Below are 20,393 nucleotides of genomic sequence, written 5' to 3'. Positions count from 1 at the left end.
TAATGATAGGCTATATAGTTATATAGAGGCATTTTATGTATATATATATATATATATATATATATTATACTGGTACATTTTGCAAATATACTCATCTTTAAAGATCATAAAGATTACTTTTTCATATTTATCACTTATAAATAAATCGAAGTAAGTAAACAAGTATTCACATTGTTTTGTTTTGGATCATACCCACCAGTGCTCAGAGCCTACTACTGATTTGGTGCTCAGGGATCACTCCTGGCAAGAATCAGGGACTAAATGCGGTGCCAGGAATTGAATCTGGTTCAATCAAATTTAAGAAAAGTGTCCGCCAGATGGACTATCTCTCTAGTTCCCACCTCTCTCCTCCCTACAATTTAATTAATAATCTTAAATACCCCATTTAACCCTCTGTTTTGTAACCTACTGTTTTAATAGAATTCTGTCATATCCTTTAAAAAAAATCTACAGAAGAGTCCAAAGAGGCTTTGAATATCAGAATAAATAAAAACTCCTTAGACCAGCCATCAGCCACTGCCAAAAAAAGAGAAACTGAAGTTAAGACCAGTCCTGAGACTGGCTGGACTCCGAAGCACATGCTCTGCCCACTCAGCCGGCCTACTAGCCATTATGCCCGCAGAGGTAAACAAGTAATCTGAACCCCCGAGTTACATAGGAAGCCCTGCTTGGCTGAAAATAAGTTTCAGTGGTCTAGCTCCAAAACAAACTTTTCTCCACCGCCCTGCAAGCCAACAATGTGAATTGGGTTAGCAAGAAAAAGTAGAGGAAGAGAACCTGAGAGTGAACTTCTCTATTTTTATTTCCTAACAATAATTGTAATAGTCAGGAAAGAAGAGCCTGAGATGAGAAATGAGAGCAGGTTTGCCCCAAACTTTGTGTCTTTGGACATCCTGCTTTGAACTGACGTTAGTTTTCTTTATTAGGGACACTAATAAATTATTTCTTCAGGGTCTTCTTGCCTAACTGTCTCCCAGCTCCACTCACCCACTACTCAGCATTCGGTCCTTGCCCTAAACTCTGGAGGTACTTGAGAATAGGGAGACAGAGACTAGGGTAAACTGGGACTTACTAAATTTAGTTGGGGGTGGGGGGCACAACAAAAGGTGCATTGAGCCTGTCCCCAGAGCATCTGGTGGGTGGGGGCCAAGCAGTCATGAATTATAAAGCGACACTGCAGAGAAAGTTTCTGTAGTGGTCATTTCCCTTGTTGACTTTGGGCAGTTCTGTCACTTTTTAACTGACCCTTCCCAGATGAGATGGTTGGTTTTTTCAGCGGGGAAAGTCAAAACCTGGCAACTGGATGGGGTGTTTGAATTCTCCGTGGCTCTGCAGTTGGAGACCCTGGCAACTGGGTCTAACCCCCTCCTTCTGGGAAGTGAAGCAGGCCTGCAAAGTTGCTGACAGTGGCCAGCGGCTGCAAACCAACACATCCCCCTCTCTTCCATCTCTTTGTAGCAGTGAGAAACAAACAAAAGCCACAAGCTTTCCACAGCAGGGAAGGCTCCGGCCATTCCCTTCTCACTCGGGGGTACAAGGTTCTAGTTGCAGTTACCATGGATAAGTGCTGATCTGTGTGTTTGGGGGGCTGCAAAAAACTTCAGATAGTTTGGTGCAAACCCCAAAAGTGCCTTATTTCTTTGGCTTGGCTTTCCATATGGAGTTTGAATATTCTAGCTCTGGCTGTTTAAGAGTCAGAGTGAAGGAAATCTCATCTGCTTACTACTTTCCCTAAACTTTCCACTTCATTTTGGCCTTGGATACCCAAAGAATGGATTCTTTTACGCCTCAAATTGGAAACATCTGGCCGTGACATTTGAGTGAGGCTGGGCTGAAATGGGGGCAAAGCCAGGTGGAGTGACCTGTCTATCTGAATTGTGAATACTTAGCACTGATGGAACCAAAAGTTATGAAAATCAGCCTTTCTATTTTACAGGCAGGCCCTGAGAGATTAGAACTTAATCAAAACAGTGAGGATATAGGACTGAGCGAGCAATGTACGTAAATTCCTGCTGTCATAGAGCCCAGATTCTGAGGGAGAACCAAAAAATAAACTCAGAAACCAGATAAAGAGGCTAGTGCAATGGAGAAGAATAAAAGAAGGAAGGAGTGAAGGAAGGAAGGAAGGAAGGAAGGAAGGAAGGAAGGAAGGAAGGAAGGAAGGAGGAAGTGAGGAAGGAAGGAAGGAAGGAAGGAAGGAAAGAAGGAGGAAGGAAGGGGGAAGGAAGGAAAGAAGGAGGAAGGAAGGAGGAAGGAAGGAAGGAGGGAGGAAGGAAGGAAGGAAGGAGAGAGGGAGGGAGGGAGGGAAGGAGGAAGGTAGGGAGGGAGGAAGGAAGGGACGGAGTCAGGGAGTAACTAAGGAAGGAAGGGAGGAAGGAAGGAAGGGAGGGAGGGAAGGAGGGAGGGAGGGAGGAAGGAAGGAAGGGAGGAAGGGAGGAAGGAAGGAAGGAAGGAGAGAGGGAGGGAGGGAGGGAAGGAGGGAGGGAGGGAGGAAGGAAGGAAGGGAGGAAGGGAGGAAGGAAGGAAGGAAGGGAGGAAGGAAGGAAGGGAGGGAGGGAAGGAGGGAGGGAGGGAGGAAGGAAGGAAGGGAGGAAGGGAGGAAGGAAGGAAGGAAGGAAGGAAGGAAGGAAGGAAGGGAGGAAGGAAGGGAGGAAGGGAGGAAGGAAGGAAGGAAGGAAGGAAGGAAACTAGGAAATACTGAGTTACTGAGTCCGGGATGTTGAGTAAATTTGATTCCAGCAATCAGAGAAAGAAGTTCTCAAGTAGTGTTTGGAGGTTCATATGAGGTGCCAGAGATCAAACTCTGGGATTGGGTGTGTTGTTCTCTCATTCTATAGTTTATCTTAAGAAAATGAGATGTGCAAAAAGTTTGAGATCTAATCTAAATCTTGTAAAAGTTGGTTATCTATTTTAGCACCAACTATGAGCTCTGAGCGGAGATCTGTAGATGGTAAAGATGCAAGTCAAATGAGTACCTGGCAGAAGAAAGAAGAGTGAGTTCAAAATAAGGCAGGAGAAGGTAGGACAGCAGGAAATAAGAAAAGTGACACTCGATGAAATCAGAATAACAAATGAAGTAGGGCTGGGACCTACAAACTGTGGAACTGATGAAAGCTATGGAAGCTTTTATGTAGAAGACATTGACGTTTCTAAAGGATGAGCAGTTTAGTGAAGGTGACCAGGGACCAGGAATCAAGTGTGAAAGCAGATTTGCTAAATGAAATCTTCCTGTAGTTTTCCTGGTGAAAAATGATGTGACGGGTCCAGAATGGTAAGGAGGTTGTGAAAAGTAGTGAAATTTAGAATCTGGTTTTAATGTCGAGTCAGTAGAATAATCTACCATTTTTACATGTCAGGGGTCACAAAATTTGCTTCTATTTTAGACACATATGCAATTCTGTTTGGCCCTAGAAAAGATAACAAACTATTACAGTTTTAGATTAGATTTCAAATTTTTCGCATGTCTCATTTTCTTAAGATAAACTATTGGACCAGAGTGATAGAACAGAGGTTAAGGTGCTTGCCTCGTACAAACCCAATCCCAGAGTTTGATCTCTGGCACCTCCTATGGACCTCCAAACACTACCATGAGGGATGCCTAAGAACAGAGCCAGAATTAAATCCTGGGCAACTGATGGGTATTGCCCCCAAATAAAATAAGGTTTAGAAGTTGATTGTTGAATCAAAAAATGTGCTTGGTATTATAGTCATTTTACACAGTAAAAAATTTCCAAAAATTTTCCAAAACTTTCCAAACTCAAGCTTTTCTATCCTCAAATCCATAGCATCTCTGGTCTTCTTTCCCACTCTGGTTTTCTTTTGGGAAGAGGGAATGGGGTGAGGGAGAAAACGTCTTCTACTCTCCTTTTGGGGGTCTGGAAAAGGGGAAGTAAAACAAAGATGGACAAAGATGCCCCAGAGAGAGTGAAGAAAAGACAAGAAGGAATTTCTTCATTAATTTTTTTTTCTTGCTTTCCACTCCTGAAAAAGGTCCAGCTGTTTCCCTTAGCTAAGAATCTTCCTCGTAAGAATCAACAAATGAAGGATTCTGCTTGCTTACTCAAAGATCTTTTCATTTTCTTCTAGGGAGATCAATGAACTTAACAATTTCAATTATCTTTCACAAGGTCCCCTGGTGCTAGATCAAACTGCCTCGTCTGAACAAACATTCCTCTCCCCAGGATGGCAAGTTTACCAAACTTTTTGGCTCTTTTATTCCTCTACTCCCTAAGCTTGATCTCCGTTTTAAAAAGCCCCCCCTTAAGCCCCCAACACACACACACACACACACACACACACACACACACACACACACACACACACACACACACACACCCTATTACCACTTTTCCACACTTTCCGAGCAACTCAGACCTTCTCTCCCCAATCTCACTAATCTTAAATATGCATGGTTTTCTTACCATGTACTAAAAGTGGAGGCTTTCTGATAAATTTGAAGATCAAATTGTTCATTTCTGCTGATGCATAAGAAATACAAGGATCTCAGAAGAGCCAGGTAATCTTGAAAAACAACAGAGCTTTCAACAAATCTAATTTTAAAATTCAAAAGAAAAATGACAATAACCAAGACAATAGGTACTGGCATCCACAGACAGTGGATCAAAATTAAGAGCCTATAAGTAAACCCTGATCATTAAAGTCAATTACGTTAATTGACATTTTAATAGGGAAAGAATAGTCTTTTCAACAAAATATGTTAGAACAAAGAGGCATTTACATGCAAAAGATTAATTTAGACTGCTCCCAAATATCACAAATACAAACTAACAAACTCAGTAGATTGTAGATCTAAATGAATCAGATGAACCTAAAAGAAAATATATTTATGTTATCGATTAATATAAATATAGTATATAATAAGTGCAAATCTATACCATATGTAGATTTATCTTTTATAGAAATATATAACATTTATATTTTAATGTATTTATGTCATATATTTATATAAATATAATATATATGTTTAGGTTTTTAGCCACACCTAGCAGCTCTCAGGAGTTACTCCTGACTTGTGCTCAGAAATCACTCCTGGCAGGGTTGGGGACCATGGGATGCTGGCATCAAAACCAAACTGAGGTTGGCCACATGCAAGGTAAACACCTGCTATGCTATCGCTCTGGTCCAAAACCTAGAAAACTTTTAGAAGGCAATGCAAGAGTAAGTTGGGGGCCAGGGAAAGTTTGATCAGATATGCCACCAAATGCAAAATGACAAATAAGTAATCAATTGAACTTCATCAAAATGAAAACATTTTGTGTTTCCATTGACACTATGGACAAAATAAAGGACAATCAATCGAATGAGAGAAAATTTTGACATTATATATTTGATTTGTTGTTAGAATATTAAAAACACTTGCAATTCAACAATAATAGGACACATTATCTTTATATAATAGTAATGCAAAATTTTCCATAAAGAAAATATAAATTTATAAGAAGCATATAAAAAGTCAGTATGGAAAAAAATTGAAATTGCAAGGAAATACCACTACTCAATCACTACAATAGTGTGATTAAAATTGCAAAAACTAACAAGTTATGGAAGGGATGTGATGAAACTGGAACCTTCATACACTGCTGATGGGGATGTGAAATGATGCAGACTATTTTGAGAACATCTTGACAACTCTTTTATTAATTAATTTTAATTAGTATCTTAACAGGAAATCAATATTTATTTTGCTTTATGTATGCAGTATTTGGCAGACCTTTCAAATGTTAAAAACTAGAGTTGCCATATGGCCTTGACATTCCAATCTCAGGTGTCTACCTGAGAGAAATGGAAGCACAAGCACACACAAAAACTTTCAAGCAAATGTTTATAGCAGTTTTATTTGTATAGGAGTCTCAAAAAAACCAAAACAACCAATTGTATTGTCCATCAACTGATGAATTATATTTATAAAGTGATATAACCAGGGCCCAGAGAGATAGTACAGTGCCTTGCATGCAGACAAACAGGGTTCAATCCCCAGCATGCCAGCAGTATTCACTGACTACAAAGCCAGGAGAAACCCCTGAGCACTAGTTGATGTGGCTCCACAATTTAAAACAAAACCAAAAAAACAATAGAGGGCAATATTGCCATGTAATGCAATATTATTTGACAATAAAAATGAAGTTCATGGGGCCAGAGCGGTGGCGCAAGCAGTAGGGTGTTTGCCTTGCAAGCATTGACCTAGGATGGACCTCGGTCAATCCCCCGGCAACCCATATGGTCCCCTGAGCCGGGAGCAATTTTTGAGCGCATAGCCAGGAGTAACTCCTGAGTGTCACTGAGTGTGGCCCAAAACCAATAAAATAAATAAAATAATAATAATCATAATAATAGAACAGTGGTCAGAAAGAGAAAATCATAATCTTGCTATTAAGAAAACAATGGATCCACATTAACTTTCAAAGAAAGTGCTCCTTGGTCTATGAACAAATTCATGTCTATAATTTTAATTTATACAGCTTAATTTTTTGTTTTTGACTCCCAAGAATAGGATATTTTACTTAAAATTTTTTGTTTCTGAAAATGTTTGCCCTAAACTTAAACTTTTTTTTTTAGAGAAATGGATCTGAAAGTTTGTAAAAAATTGTACTACCTTTCAAAAAAGTAATTTTATTTTTTAAACTTTATTTATTAATTTATTGATTGGGTTTTGGGCCACACCCAGTGGCGCTCAGGGGTCACTCTTGGCTCTGCACTTAGAAATCTCCCCTGGTGTGGGAATATTGCATCAGTGAAGGGGGGTGTTCTTTACATGACTGAAACCCAAGTACAATCATATTTGTAATCAAGGTGTTTAAATAAAGATATTGGGCCCGGAGAGATAGCACAGCGGCGTTTGCCTTGCAAGCAGCCGATCCAGGACCAAAGGTGGTTGGTTTGAATCCCGGTGTCCCATATGGTTCCCTGTGCCTGCAGGATCTATTTCTGAGCAGACAGCCAGGAGTAACCCCTGAGCACCGACGGGTGTGGCCCAAAAACCAAAAAAAAAAAAAAAGATATTAATTAAAAAGAAAAAAGAAATCTCCCCTTGGTAGGCTGGGGGACCATATGGGATACCTAAATCCAGATTCAAACCAGGTCTCTCCTGGGTCAGCACCTCGCAAGGCAAATGCCCTACTGCTACGCTCTCTCTGGCCCCCCAAAAGTAATATTAAAATATGAATTCAGGGCATGTTAACCAAAGATTTAATGCATTGTATCTAGAATGACACACCCTCAGCCACCACACACATGTGCTTTTACACACACACACACACACACACACACACACACACACACACACACCTTTCTCCCAAAAGTTCAAGGCTTGTCAAGATATGAATCACACTGCCATTAGCCTCCTCTTTCTCCTTGTGAGTCTTGGTATAGCCTAGTCAGAAGCCCATCTCTTCCTTCACAGCTCTATGACACAGAAGGTTGAAGAGACAGACAAAACAGCTGTCACCAGGGCTTACTCATTTGTAGTCATCAGACAGGGATACAACAATCAACATCTGTAAAGGGGGTTGCTATATACACACAACTATTGGGCATTTGATTTCAATTTAATTTTAATCTTTACAGAAACCTCTCCCACTTCTCAGACAAAGGAATCAAAGCTTAGGAATGAAATGACTTATTTGCAATTTGTCACTCTGCTTTTAAGTACATTAGTCTGTCCTGGGTCAGAAAGATAGAAAAGCAGGGAAGGCCCATGCCTTTTACACAGCTAACCTGGATTTGAACTCTGGCATTGCTTAAGCTCCCCTGAGTACCCCCAAGAGCTATCAGTGAGTTCAGAGATAGGACTAAGCCCTGAGCACACCCTGTGGGGGCCCAAACCTCCCACCCCATTTTTTAAAAAGTCTAAATCTACCCATACAATATAAATTTAAATCAACAAACAAAAAACAATTCAGTTGAAGGAAAAAATTTTTATTTCCAGCTGACAGCTGACAAATCTCTTTTTTCCACAGATAAGTTTTTCAAAACTTGACTCACTCACATTCCCTGTCTAAGTCTCCTTTTTTCTTTGTCTTGTCTTTTTTGATTGTTTTGGGGCCCACACCCAGCAATTCTCAGGGCTTATGCCTTGCCTCACAGTGCTCAGGGGATTGTCTGAAAAGTCAGGAATTAAACCCAGGTCAGCAGGGCACTTAGGGCAAGCACCTTCCTTGCTATTCTCTCTCTGGCCCCACCTCTTTGCACTCAGATTATTCATTTTCCTTGGCCCTGAAAAGATGGTGCCTGGGAGGATCCATGGAGCTCAGATAGCTCAGAGTTAATAAATGCAACTTCAGGGTGTGACAAAAGGAATGTCTTTAACCATGAAGAAAAAGAAGCTTCGTTTTCTTTATATATAAAATATTTACTTAAGCACCATGGTTATAAGCATGATTGTATTTGGGTTTCAGTCATAAACAGAACACCACCCCCCTTCACCACTGCAACCTTCCTACCATCAAGGCCCCCTATCTCCTTTCTCTCTCAACACTTGCCTGTATTTGAGACAGGCATTCTACTTCTCTCACTCATTAACATTGTCAAAACAGTTGTTAGTGTAGTTATTTCCCTAACTGCACCACTACCCTTTGTGGTGAGCTTCATATTGTGAGCTGAATCTTCCAGCCCTCATCTCTATTGTTTCTGGGCATTAATAAAATAATGCCCTTAATTTTTCTTAAAACCCATACATGAGTAAGACTATTATGTCACTATCTCTCTCCCTCTGACTTATTTCACTCAGCATAATAGAGTCCATGTACACCCACGTAAAGGAAAATCACATGACTTCATCTCTCCTGATGGCTGCATAATATTCCATTATGGATATGTGCCAGAGTTTCGAAGAAAAAGAAACTTCTGTCAGGCTCTTGGATTCAGGAAGCTTGTAATATTCACTTTGAAATCCAAGGCCCAGTTCTACGTCTCACCCCAATGCCTTCATCCCCCTTCCTGTCTGTAAGGGAAGAAGAGAGAGTGGCTTTGGCTTCAAAACCAAGTAATCTGTCTACAGACTCTATTCACTTTCTCTCTTAGTAGATCCTATCCAACTCACTGCTCTTAAGGCCGATAAAAGAGATGTCATTTGTTTTTGTTTTTCTTTTACCATTTGAAGTTCTGGTCTCCTGAGGAAAGCTAACCTCTTGATTTTAGAATTATTGTTTCCTTCACTTCCTTTCAGAGTGTCTGAAATTCCTCCTCCCTTCAGATATCATTCGAGATCTAGATCTGAGGAAACATTTCTTGTTTGAAGAGACAAAAGAAACTCATGTGGATAGGAGGGAGTGAGGAAAGGGGGTGTCTGTGTTTTACTTCTTGCTCAGGGAATCAGTGCCTGTCCTTTACAGAACAGAAGAGTGCTGTGAAAAGAGGCCAATGTGTTATTGCATGGTTTGGGGGTACACACGAGTCAGTTCTCTCTGCCTTCCCCGCTGCAGTAACCAGATTTCCTGTTCTGTTATCTGAATGTGAGTCAGGCACTCTGTGAAGACACAAATGTCCACTTTCAGTGAAGCAAAGCAAACTCTCCTCAAGACCGACATGGTCACCGATAATCTTTAGTTCGATCACTCTCCAGCTGCCAAAACTGGGCCCAGATCTCACCCTTGAACCACTAGGAGATTTTGAATTCAAGAAGTTTCCAAACTTAACCAATGTTTAAAATTAAGCCAGAACCTATAATCTAGTCAGCTGAAAGCAAAGAAAATCAATGTATTCAGAGTCAGCTGTAGGCAAAGTCTTAATATCTGTAAAATACATCCCCAATGTTCCTGTGTCTTCTTTGTCCTTTTCCCTCTTCTTAAGCCAGAAAAAATAATTTAAAAAGAGCCACACATATTAATGTAATTTTACAGGTTCTTAACTGACTCTCTCTCTCTCTCTCTCTCTCTCTCTCTCTCTCTCTCTCTCTCTCTCTCTCTCTCTCTCTCTCTCTGTTTTTGGGTCACACCTGGCGGTGCTCAGGGGTTACCTGGCTCTACACTCAAAAATCGCTCCTGGCAGGCTCAGGGACTGTACGGGATGCCGGGATTCGAACCACTGTTCTTCTGCATGCAAGGCAAATGCCTTACCTGATGGTATCTCTTCAGCCCCTTAACCGACTCTCAAAGGACTTTATATTCAGTTATAAAATTCAGAAGTTTTAGCGTTTGGAGATAGTCCAGAAACCAACATGGGGTTCATTCCCAGTACCATCGAGGTTACCAAACATCTCTGGTGCTTTGCCTCATTAGGAGTGGCTTAAAGGTCCTTCTCATTATCAGGGCGTCCCCAGCACCTCACTATCTCAGCAACATTACATACATAAATCCATGTATTGGGACCAATAGGCCAAGAGTCATCTATGGAACTCCCAGAATTCCTGGGCATCCTTAGATATCCTTGCCCACCCTTCCCAAATTTGGTTGCTATAAGACAGTATTTTAGGCAGATAACAAAAGATAATTTATGGAAACCTGGTTGTCTTTGACCCCCTCAAGTTCTCTGTCAAAATATGATGAGATCTTTGTGTTCACAGAGCCAGATCATGTGGGGAGTCTGGGATGGCTGGGCCGCAGTCATTCTTTCTGTGGATTCTCCAGAGACATCTAGCTTGGGTGACATTTTTTTTTTTTTTTGCCATTGGCTACCTTTTCAGGCCACTACTTGGTGTGCCAGAGAGGATCAGGGTAAGTGGAGGCAGGCAGGCTGTTCTGATGATTTCTTAAACTCTGTGGCTTCTATCTCCTCCACCACAGTCCTCTTCAGTGGGTGCGACTGGGGTCACGCTGGGCACTCAGCAGCTTTGTGGTGGGTATCAGTTTGTGCTTCCTCCCCTTTGCTTTCGATTCAAGGCTTTCCTGTCACAGTCTGAGCAGTTGCTAACCGCAGCCCCACAGCAGCTTCCACGGCATGCAAACGGGATCTACTCAGAGCCAGAGTCAAGCAACTCAAAGGGCAAGGGTTGAGCGATGAGAGGTAAGAACAGGGGGTGGAAGAACCAAGTGGAAATGAAAAAATTCCCAAGAGGGGAGGTCATGATGATAAGTCATCAAGAAAGCATTCCAATAATTAAAAAAAAATGACGTTCTATCTCTCAATCAGGTCTAGTCAAAGTCAAGTCTGATCTAAATTCTTGAATTCATTTTCATTTGAGTGTACTCTTGAATAAGAAATATCCATGATGAAGAAAAAAAAAGAAATATCCACGATGAAATAACAACTGCTTTGAGAATAAGGTCAAATATTTATTGAACAATAGGGCTAATGAAGATAGTACAGCAGATAGGGCACTTGCCTTGCCTATGGTCAAACTGGATTCAATCTCCAGCATCCTATGGTGACTCAAGTACCAGCAGGAGTTATCCCTGTGAGCACTGCCAGGTAAGCCCTTAGCACTGATGAATGTGGCCATTACTGAACTTGTGAGTTCAGTTTTGATTCAAGTTGAAGGTCTATCTCTCTGGATCCCCAGAGGTAAGTGTTTTGCATATACAAGGACCCAAGTTCAATTCCTGACACTGCCTGGTCTTCTGAATACTGAGCCCTAGAGGACCCTTAGTACAGCTGAACTCAAGTGCCATTGGATTGGAGGGACTTAGTATTGAATCTCCAGTCTGGCTGATCATGTATGACAGGAGTGGTCCTCTCTTATAAGAACTACTTAGGAGGCAAAAACTAAAAAACAAACAAAAAGTTAACATGTAAAGGGGATTTGATTGGACTTGGTCATTAGTTGAATGTGAACCATAAGCAAAGAGTTATCAAGAATAAACCTACATTTCTGGCTGCTGGAGTAGAATGGCTATTGTAACCTATATTTGAATATAAATACATTGAAAGGTACTTCGGGTACATTAGTGTTGTAGGGGAGTGGTAGTGAATAAGGTCTGCTGAGCACTGCCAGGAGTGATCCCTGAACACAGATGGGTGGGTCCCCAAAACCAAAAACGAGGAAAAAGAAAAAGAAGAAGGACGAGGAGGAGGAAGAGGAGGAGGAGAAAGAAGATGAAAAAGAAAAAGATGATGATAAAGAAGGAGATGCAGCAGAAGAAAAAGAAGAAAAAAACAAGAAGAAAGAAGATGATGATGAAAGAGGAGGAGGAGGAGGAGGAGGAGAAGAGGAGGAGATGGAGGAGGAGGAGGAAGAAGAGGAGGAGAAGGAGGAGGAGGAGGAAGAAGAGGAGAAGGAGGAGGAGGAGGAGAAGAAGGAGAAGAAGAAGAAGAAGAAGAAGAAGAAGAAGAAGAAGAAGAAGAAGAAGAAGAAGAAGAAGAAGAAGAAGAAGAAGAAGAAGAAGAAGTTTCAACATATAAATCTAGGTCCATAGACTCATACATTCCATATAGATTCTACATAATCATACATAAGAATGAGATTTCTCAGAGAATTTGTCGAAGAAAGGAAAGTCTGATACAGGACAGGTCTTGAGAAGTTGGTAGAGAAAAGGATCTTGCAAGGACTACTGAAGTTTATGCTTAAAATAATGAATTTAAAAACATACTTGAGGGGAACTCAAAGGCAAATGATCAGGTCAATAATATGAGATCTAGCTCAGAGTGAGGTAAATAAAGGTCTGTAAAACCCAGGCACAAAGTTGATCATTGTCACCTAATAGGATCCCCTGAGCCTACTAGGAGTGATCCTGAGCGTAGACCCATAAGTAAACCCTGAGCATTGCTAGGTGTGGCCCTAGCAAAACAAAAGAAGAATAAAAATACTTTTTCAATCAGTCATGAAGGACGGGGTGAATACATTGCTATCCTTCATGAAATCCCTTTCAATACACTGGGTGCTAAGACCAGGTCAAACTAGGCATGAAAGAAAGATGAAGAAAGACAAAATTTGGAGTCCACTACTTGCGTGGGGTGTCCAGGCCTTTCCTTTCCCCTCAGATTCCTTTCCTACGAGGTAAAGTCATGTACATTCCAGGATAGAGTCGAAGTGAAGGAGATTTATAAACAAACATACTAAAAAAAAAAATCTAAGGAATATATTTTCCAGAGGCAAAGTCAGCCCAGGCTGGAAGTCAGGAAGTGAGTGACTTATTCCAGACACACCAGGCCAATAAAGAAGACTGTGCACTCCGTTGTGCCAATGTGGGGGTGTGGGTCTCCATTTAGCCAAGAATGTGATGCAACTCCTAAGAACAGGAAGAGGTTTGGTTGGAATGGAAAGAAGACCGACTGACTCAAGGCTGGCAGGAGAGGGGTGACGTGGAAAACAGTACATTTTTTTTTTCTCCCCAAAGAACACTCAAGTAGACAAAAGACAGAAGGAATTAAAAAAACTAGACCTGGGCCCGGAGAGATAGCACAGCGGTGTTTGCCTTGCAAGCAGCTGATCCAGGACCAAAGGTGGTTGGTTCTAATCCCGGTGTCCCATAGGGTCCCCCGTGCCTGCCAGTAGCTATTTCTGAGCAGACAGCCAGGAGTAACCCCTGAGCACCGCCGGGTATGGCCCAAAAACAAAAACAAACAAACAAACAAACAAACCAAAACAAAAAACTAGACCTGAAAAGGCCTTCCTATCCTACCTACCTTAAGGCCGGCAGACAAGGCATCAGATTTAGAAATAGATCTCTGACTTAGTAGAAGTGGGAAAAATTGCCTACCTTAGGACTTTCAACCTAGAGCCCCCCCTTGTTTTTTAAGCTAAAAAGCAGTGATCAATCATAGATGAGAAAAATATATCTGTAGTACAGAATACTGGCTATCAATTTTCCATTAAAAAAGCCTGCAAGAACACACCTTTTAATACTATCCAGAAGAGTTCAAATGTTAAATACTAGATTTCAAATGAGCTATAAAGGCACCAGGGTATTTTTAAACAAATGTGAATAATGAAAGATTAAGTTTGGCACAGAGAATTTTTGCTCTCAATGACTAGGACAGACAGATTTCGACACTGTTAGGAAATATTCTTCAAACTTAGGCAACTTAAAAAACCAGGCTAGAACAACTTATTTTTCTTTTGCTTAAAAAATTATTTTATTTGGCCAGAGAGATTATATAGCAGATTGGATGCTTGCCTGGAGTGAGGTTGACCTGAGCTCTATCCTGGGTGCCCCATATGGTCCCCCGAACACCATCAAGAGTGATTTCTGAGCAGAGCCAGGAGTTAGTCATAAACACCATTTGTCGATGATCTAACCAAAAAAGACCAAAGTTTATTTTTAAATTAATGGTGCTGGAAAGTTAGTACAGCAGGTAGGGTGCTTGCTTTACACGTGGCCAACCATGGGAGCCAACCATGCCCCCAGAATCTCATTTAAACCCATGAATCACATCAGAAATAATTCTTGAGAGCAGAGCCAGGAGTAACCCCTGAATATGCTGAGTGTGAACCAAAAATAAACCAAAAAAGAATATTTCCTGACATCTACAAATCTGGGTTAAATTTAGGTAGGGGTTTTTGAGTGCCTAGATGAAATGATTAAAGTGAGATGATAGAAAGTCCAAATTACTTTCCGAAGAAACAGAATAGGCAAAATAAGAGTTAAAAGGAATAAGTGTTATTGTGTTGACTATCATGAGGGTTTGCAGTCTCTATTTTCCTCTCACGTTGCTCTTGGAAATGCAGCAGAGAAGCTTCAGGCTGGCGACTTGCTGCCCTCTTCTGGGTACATTTAGTCATGACTTGAAAAAGTGGGAGAGGAAAATGCTACTGGTTTCTAAAGTTTCTGTATCCAGACAGACCTGGAGAGAAACCATCAAAGCATAATCATGGACCCAGGTCGTTTGTTTGCAGAGGAACAGTCAACACTGCACTCACTATCCAAAAATATTGTTTTTGTTTTTTTGTTTTGGTTTGGTTTTTGGGCCACACCCGGCGATGCTCTGGGGTTACTCCTGGCTGTCTGCTCAGAAATAGCTCCTGGCAGGCACGGGGGACCATATGGGACACCGGGATTCGAACCAACCACCTTTGGTCCTGGATCGGCTGCTTGCAAGGCAAATGCAGCTGTGCTATCTCTCTGGGCCCTATCCAAAAGTATTTTCTCTGAATAGTTAGGATAGTAATAGTGACCCTTCAGTAAAGGCCCTACCACATTCTCGGCTTTGTGAAGTACATTATCATTTCCATTTTTAACCACAGAAGCCAAGGCACATGACACCTAAATGCCTTATTTAAGGCTCCACAGCTGTAGAGAGGTGAGTTGTATCTAGAAGTCAACAATCCTAACTTGGACTGGAGAAATATATGCTTTGCATGCAAAGAAATTCAGGGTCAGTGTGTGATCCCTAAGCATGGAGCCTACTACCGAAAGAAAGAAAGAAAGAAAGAAAAGAAAGGAAGGAAGGAAGGAAGGAAGGAAGGAAGGAAGGAAGGAAGGAAGGAAGGAAGGAAGGAAGGAAGGAAGGAAGGAAGGAAGGAAGGAAGGAAGGAAGGAAGGAAGGAAGGAAGGAAGGAAGGAAGGAAGGAAGGAAGGAAGGAAGGAAGGAAGGAAGGAAGGAAGGAAGGAAGGAAGGAAGGAAAGAAAGAAAGAAAGAAAGAAAGAAAGAAAGAAAGAAAGAAAGAAAGAAAGAAAGAAGGAAAGAAGGAAAGAAAGAAAGAAAGAAGAAAAGGAAAAATAATCCAACCCCAACCCCCCAAATATAAACAGATTTATCAACTCCCATTTCAACACTATGTACTTCGATAGGCCACAGCTACATGTTATATCACTAATTTGTTTCTGAGTTGTCTCTCATGTGGTTTTATGTTTTTATCCTTCAGCTAAGTCTTATGCTCTAATATTCAACTAATTTAATATAAATCTGTAGCACAAGTTATTGTAGCAAAACATCTACATAAATCCTACAAACTAATGATGGTCTCTACTAGAATGTCCTAAGCTTTTTCCCAGAATTTTTGCATATGTGTGTGTGTGTGTGTATGTTTTTATATTTAGCAGTTTTGTTATATTTTAAGTCCTAACTTTGATCTTAGGGAGAACTGAGTTTGAAAAAGATGAAAGAGGGCCTGGAGAGATAGCACAGCGGCGTTTGCCTTGCAAGCAGCCGATCCAGGACCAAAGGTCGTTGGTTCGAATCCCGGTGTCCCATATGGTCCCCTGTGCCTGCCAGGAGTTATTTATGAGCAGACAGCCAGGAGTAACCCCTGAGCACCACCAGGTGTGGCCCAAAAATCAAAAAAAAAAAAAAAAAAAAAAGAAAGAAAAAGGTGAAAGAAAGTGAACATACCCAACTACTGGTAAGATAGCAAATCGATGCCATAAAAATTAAAAGAAGAAACTTGTTCAAGAGAAACAGAAAATATTTACTAATTATGTCATATGTTCAATTTGCAGTTAAAGTTTTAGTTGATGTTTGTAGTACATTAAAATTATATTTGTTGTTCCATCAAATAAATGATACCTTTGCTTGTAAAAAAAAAAAGAAAAAGATGAAAGAATACATAGAATGCAGACTAAAAAAACACATTGAAAATAAAAATTCTAATTGTACAAATAAATACACTGCATATTAATGTAAGTAGCTAAACAACATGGTAGCCTTTTAAGAAATATGCTCTCCAGTTCTCATTATAGATGCAGTACTTCCTGAACTTGCATGCTTTGACCATGGGATATCATTGCTTAACTTGCACTTTGTGCGTGTAAAGAAATTATTGGAAAAGTCTGGCGGATGCAAATGTGGACAGAATTAAGACAAACTCACCAGGAATTGAATGTGTAAGCAATGTGCCAGGCAAGCTTCCTATTCACTGTACTATTGCTTCAGCCTGCATTCTTGCACTTTTTTTTTAAAACAAAGATCTATAGGGCCACAGATGGCAGTGCATTATGTAAGCTGCATGCACCAGGGTCACGCCCATTCGTGGTGTGTGTGTGTGTGTGTGTGTGTGTGTGTGTGTGTGTGTGTGTGTGTGTGTGTGTGTGTAGACTTTGGAGAGGGGACGGAAAGATGACACAGGATAAACACAGGTTTGGAATGTGCTCCTCCACTTGAGCTATCTCCCTGGCCCCTACATTTTTTTTTAATAATGAGATTCATAAATAACACTGGACATATTTGCTTTGGACAATAAACATAGAAAGATAAAAAAAGGAATAAAGGGTAAGATAAATTACGATTAAAATGTAGAAAACATCACCATTGATTTTGAAGCTCTCAGAGTTGTAAGCAAGTATTTTCACTTAGGGAAATTAAATTAAATGAAAAGGTATAAAAATCAATAAGGGGGTAAAGTTGAGAGGGGGAGTAACAGAATGGGGGGAGGATAAAAGGAGGCCTCTTTTGGGAAGGAAATATTTCCCAAAATGGTGCTCAGGCCTAAATACTTGAGACAAAGTGAATGTTAGTGCTTTAGAGATTATCTACAAGTTAATTGTAGTAAATAACCATGCATTGCTCAGGAATCTATCAGTTCTGCCTTCTACTTATGTGCCCTTGAGTAAACTGGGAACACCAGTGATAATAATAAAACAGGAAAATACTTAAAACAAAGTGCTCAAGAGATGGAAGTTATTTAAGTGTAGCAACATTGTACAAACTTAATCAGTAGGTGGAAGTCAAATGTCCAACTATTTTCCTCGTGGATTCAATTTTAACACCTGAAATAAACCATATTAAAAGGAATTAAATAGCTTGAGATAGAATTCAAATCTTATCACGCATCGCTACACATTTGAGGAATTTTAGTCCAAACTATTTGGCCCAATCAGTAAGTTACAGTGGTAGCGTCTTCAGATCCACTGCTGTTTCATTTTTGCTGAGTTGTTTCTAGGGCCCAGTGAGTTCTGTTACATACACAACCCGAAGTCTTAATTACATAGCCACCGAATGTCAGAAAAATTCCCAGGAATTTGCAATCTAAATGGAGATGTTTGGGTTTTGTATCATATACTGTGAAACAGTATATAGAAATGGTCGTCCCTTTGCTTTATTTTGGGGCCACATGTCAATGCTTGGTAGGAAATTGCCCATTTGGGGAGCCATGCTGGTGACAGGCATTAAACCTGAGCATCGCAGGCTTAGAAAACATTCAGTTCCAATCCTCCAATCCCGTTTGATCTCTTCACTTGTTTTACAAGGCTCCTATTTATGGGTCAATGTTAGGTCACTAGAATCCTTCAAGTTATCATAGCTGGATAGTGTTCAAAGCATTAATGGACTCGCCTTTAAGTTTTTTTTTTTGTTTGTTTTTTAGTTTTTGGGTCACACCCGGCAGTGCTCAGGGGTTACTCCTGGCTGTCTGCTCAGAAATGGCAGGAACAGGGGACCCTATGGGACACCGGGATTCGAACCAACCACCTTTGGTCCTGGATCAGCTGCTTGCAAGGCAAACACCGCTGTGCTATCTCTCCGGGCCCAAGTTTGACATACTGTACATCTGGAGTCAACTGGGACTTGAGAGGATCATAAACAAACAGGTTTTGAGTTCCTGTCTACCTTGACAGTGTGACCCACAGTATGTATGTATATATTGCAACTTTCTGTGGCCGAGGTATCAAGGCTTTACGTTTTCCATAACTCTGAGGAACCATACCAGACATTTAATATGTTAAGTACAATGTGCTAGATATTACTACCTCTTAACTTTGAACTTGGAGGCAGGGGAGTGTGCACACCTGGATATGCTCTGGTCCCGCACTCAGGAATCACTATGTCCAGGGATCATATGGGATGCCGGAGGTCCAACCTGACCGGCCGTGTACAAGTCAAGCTGTACTACTGTACCACTATACTATTGTTCTTATTAGGGAATAAGATTCCTAAGTAAAAGTAGGCTGAGTTGTTTGGTAACAGCTAGAGGTTACCTGTAGTTCTTCTCCCTCTAGTTCAGTGTTTTAATCCTCAAACTACTGAAATTTTACTTCTCCCTTCACTACTCTTGAAGCATTTTTGCCTATATGATCAACATGACTGTTGAACTTAATACATTTTGGAGTACTTACCTATCAATAAAAAAGAATCAGGTACCAACCAAAGTACCTGGGTTGAAATCTTCGCTCCCATCAACTTTGGACAAAGCAGGATTCGGACAACCTAGTATGCCTGGAGCCCAGAGATGGTTTTATGCTAGAATACTTCAGGGGAAAGTCTCCTTGTATTTAAGCCAAGGCTTTTCCTTTCTATTTTCCCCATATTTTGCTGGGTCTATGCAAGCCACAATTGCCATTCTCATACCATTTCTACTGTATTTCTTTAACTCTTATCCAGAGCTTACTAAACCTTCTTCTGCTAGTGCTTGAATGAGTTCATTGGTGATTCAATTTTCAAAAATATACTCGCTTTTTCTTCGTTCCTTTCTCTTCTATCTCTTTAGTTTTTTGTTTTTTTTTTTGGGGGGGGGGGTCACACCCTGCAGTGCTCAGGGATTCCTCCTGGCTCTATGGTCAGAAATTGCTCCTGGCAGGCTCAGAGGACCATATAGGATGCCAGGATTCAAACCACCATCCTTCTACATGCAAGGCAAACGCCTTACCTCCATGCTATCTGTTCGGCCCCAGTTTTTCCATTTTTTTTTTAATAACTTTGCTTTAGGTCATGTTGAAACAAATGTATTAGGATCAGTTATGTCAACTATGTGATGCATTTTATTTAAATACATTTATTAAAAATTACTTGAAATTCTTTTACGCCTCTTAAGTGATCTACTTTCCAAAGGGTCAACTTTCAGAAGGTGAGAATGTCAGTGTAAGAGTAAGCTGACAAATTTGTCATTGGAGTTGGAATAGTTGCTTTTATTTTTCATTGTTCCCCCCACCCTCCCTCTCCTTGCAGTTGATGCTCAGGGGTTGCACAAGTGGCTCTTTCTGGTGCTTGCCGGAAGCTTCCCATCAGGTCAGTGCTTGCAGATGGTTGCGATCCGTTAGCTGTGGTGCTTACATACGTGGTCACCGCAAATGGCTCTCTGGTTGTGGTCTTCACACATTCTGAAGCACTTGCTGAAGGTTGCTGCAATGCTCACAGATCTGCTTGACACAGATGGCACCTACTGGCCCTAGTCTTCACACCTCCTTGTGGCTAGTGCCTGCGTCACACCCTTTCGTTGTAGGGCCTACACACACCTGACTGTGATACAGCAAGGAATTCACTTACATCAGCTGGAATCAGACAACAGTTACTAGACTCTAGCAGTGTTGCAGGGATTCTCAGTGCCTGTGGAGACACTACTTGTCCTTACAAGGCTGGTAATTCTATGTTAACAAGCTATTATGCCAGGTCCCGATAATTCTGGAAAAATCACCTGTCTCCTATACCTGACTTCAATGGCTCCTTAGATCATGACCCTACTTCCAGGGTTAGCCCTTTTCTAGCTTTCTGATGCCCAGAAGGATTTGAAACTATATATCCAAGGGCATCTCTTACCAGGTATCAGTAGAACATTCCCTAATATAGTAGGTAGGTTCCTTTAATATAGTCTACTTCGTCCTCAAGTCACAATTGGTTATATTTACCCTAAG

This window comes from Suncus etruscus, chromosome 19, assembly GCF_024139225.1.
Source record: "Suncus etruscus isolate mSunEtr1 chromosome 19, mSunEtr1.pri.cur, whole genome shotgun sequence".
Lineage (NCBI taxonomy): Eukaryota > Metazoa > Chordata > Mammalia > Eulipotyphla > Soricidae > Suncus > Suncus etruscus.
The sequence above is the reverse complement of the archived record's forward strand: the minus strand, read 5'-3'. Positions refer to the sequence as shown.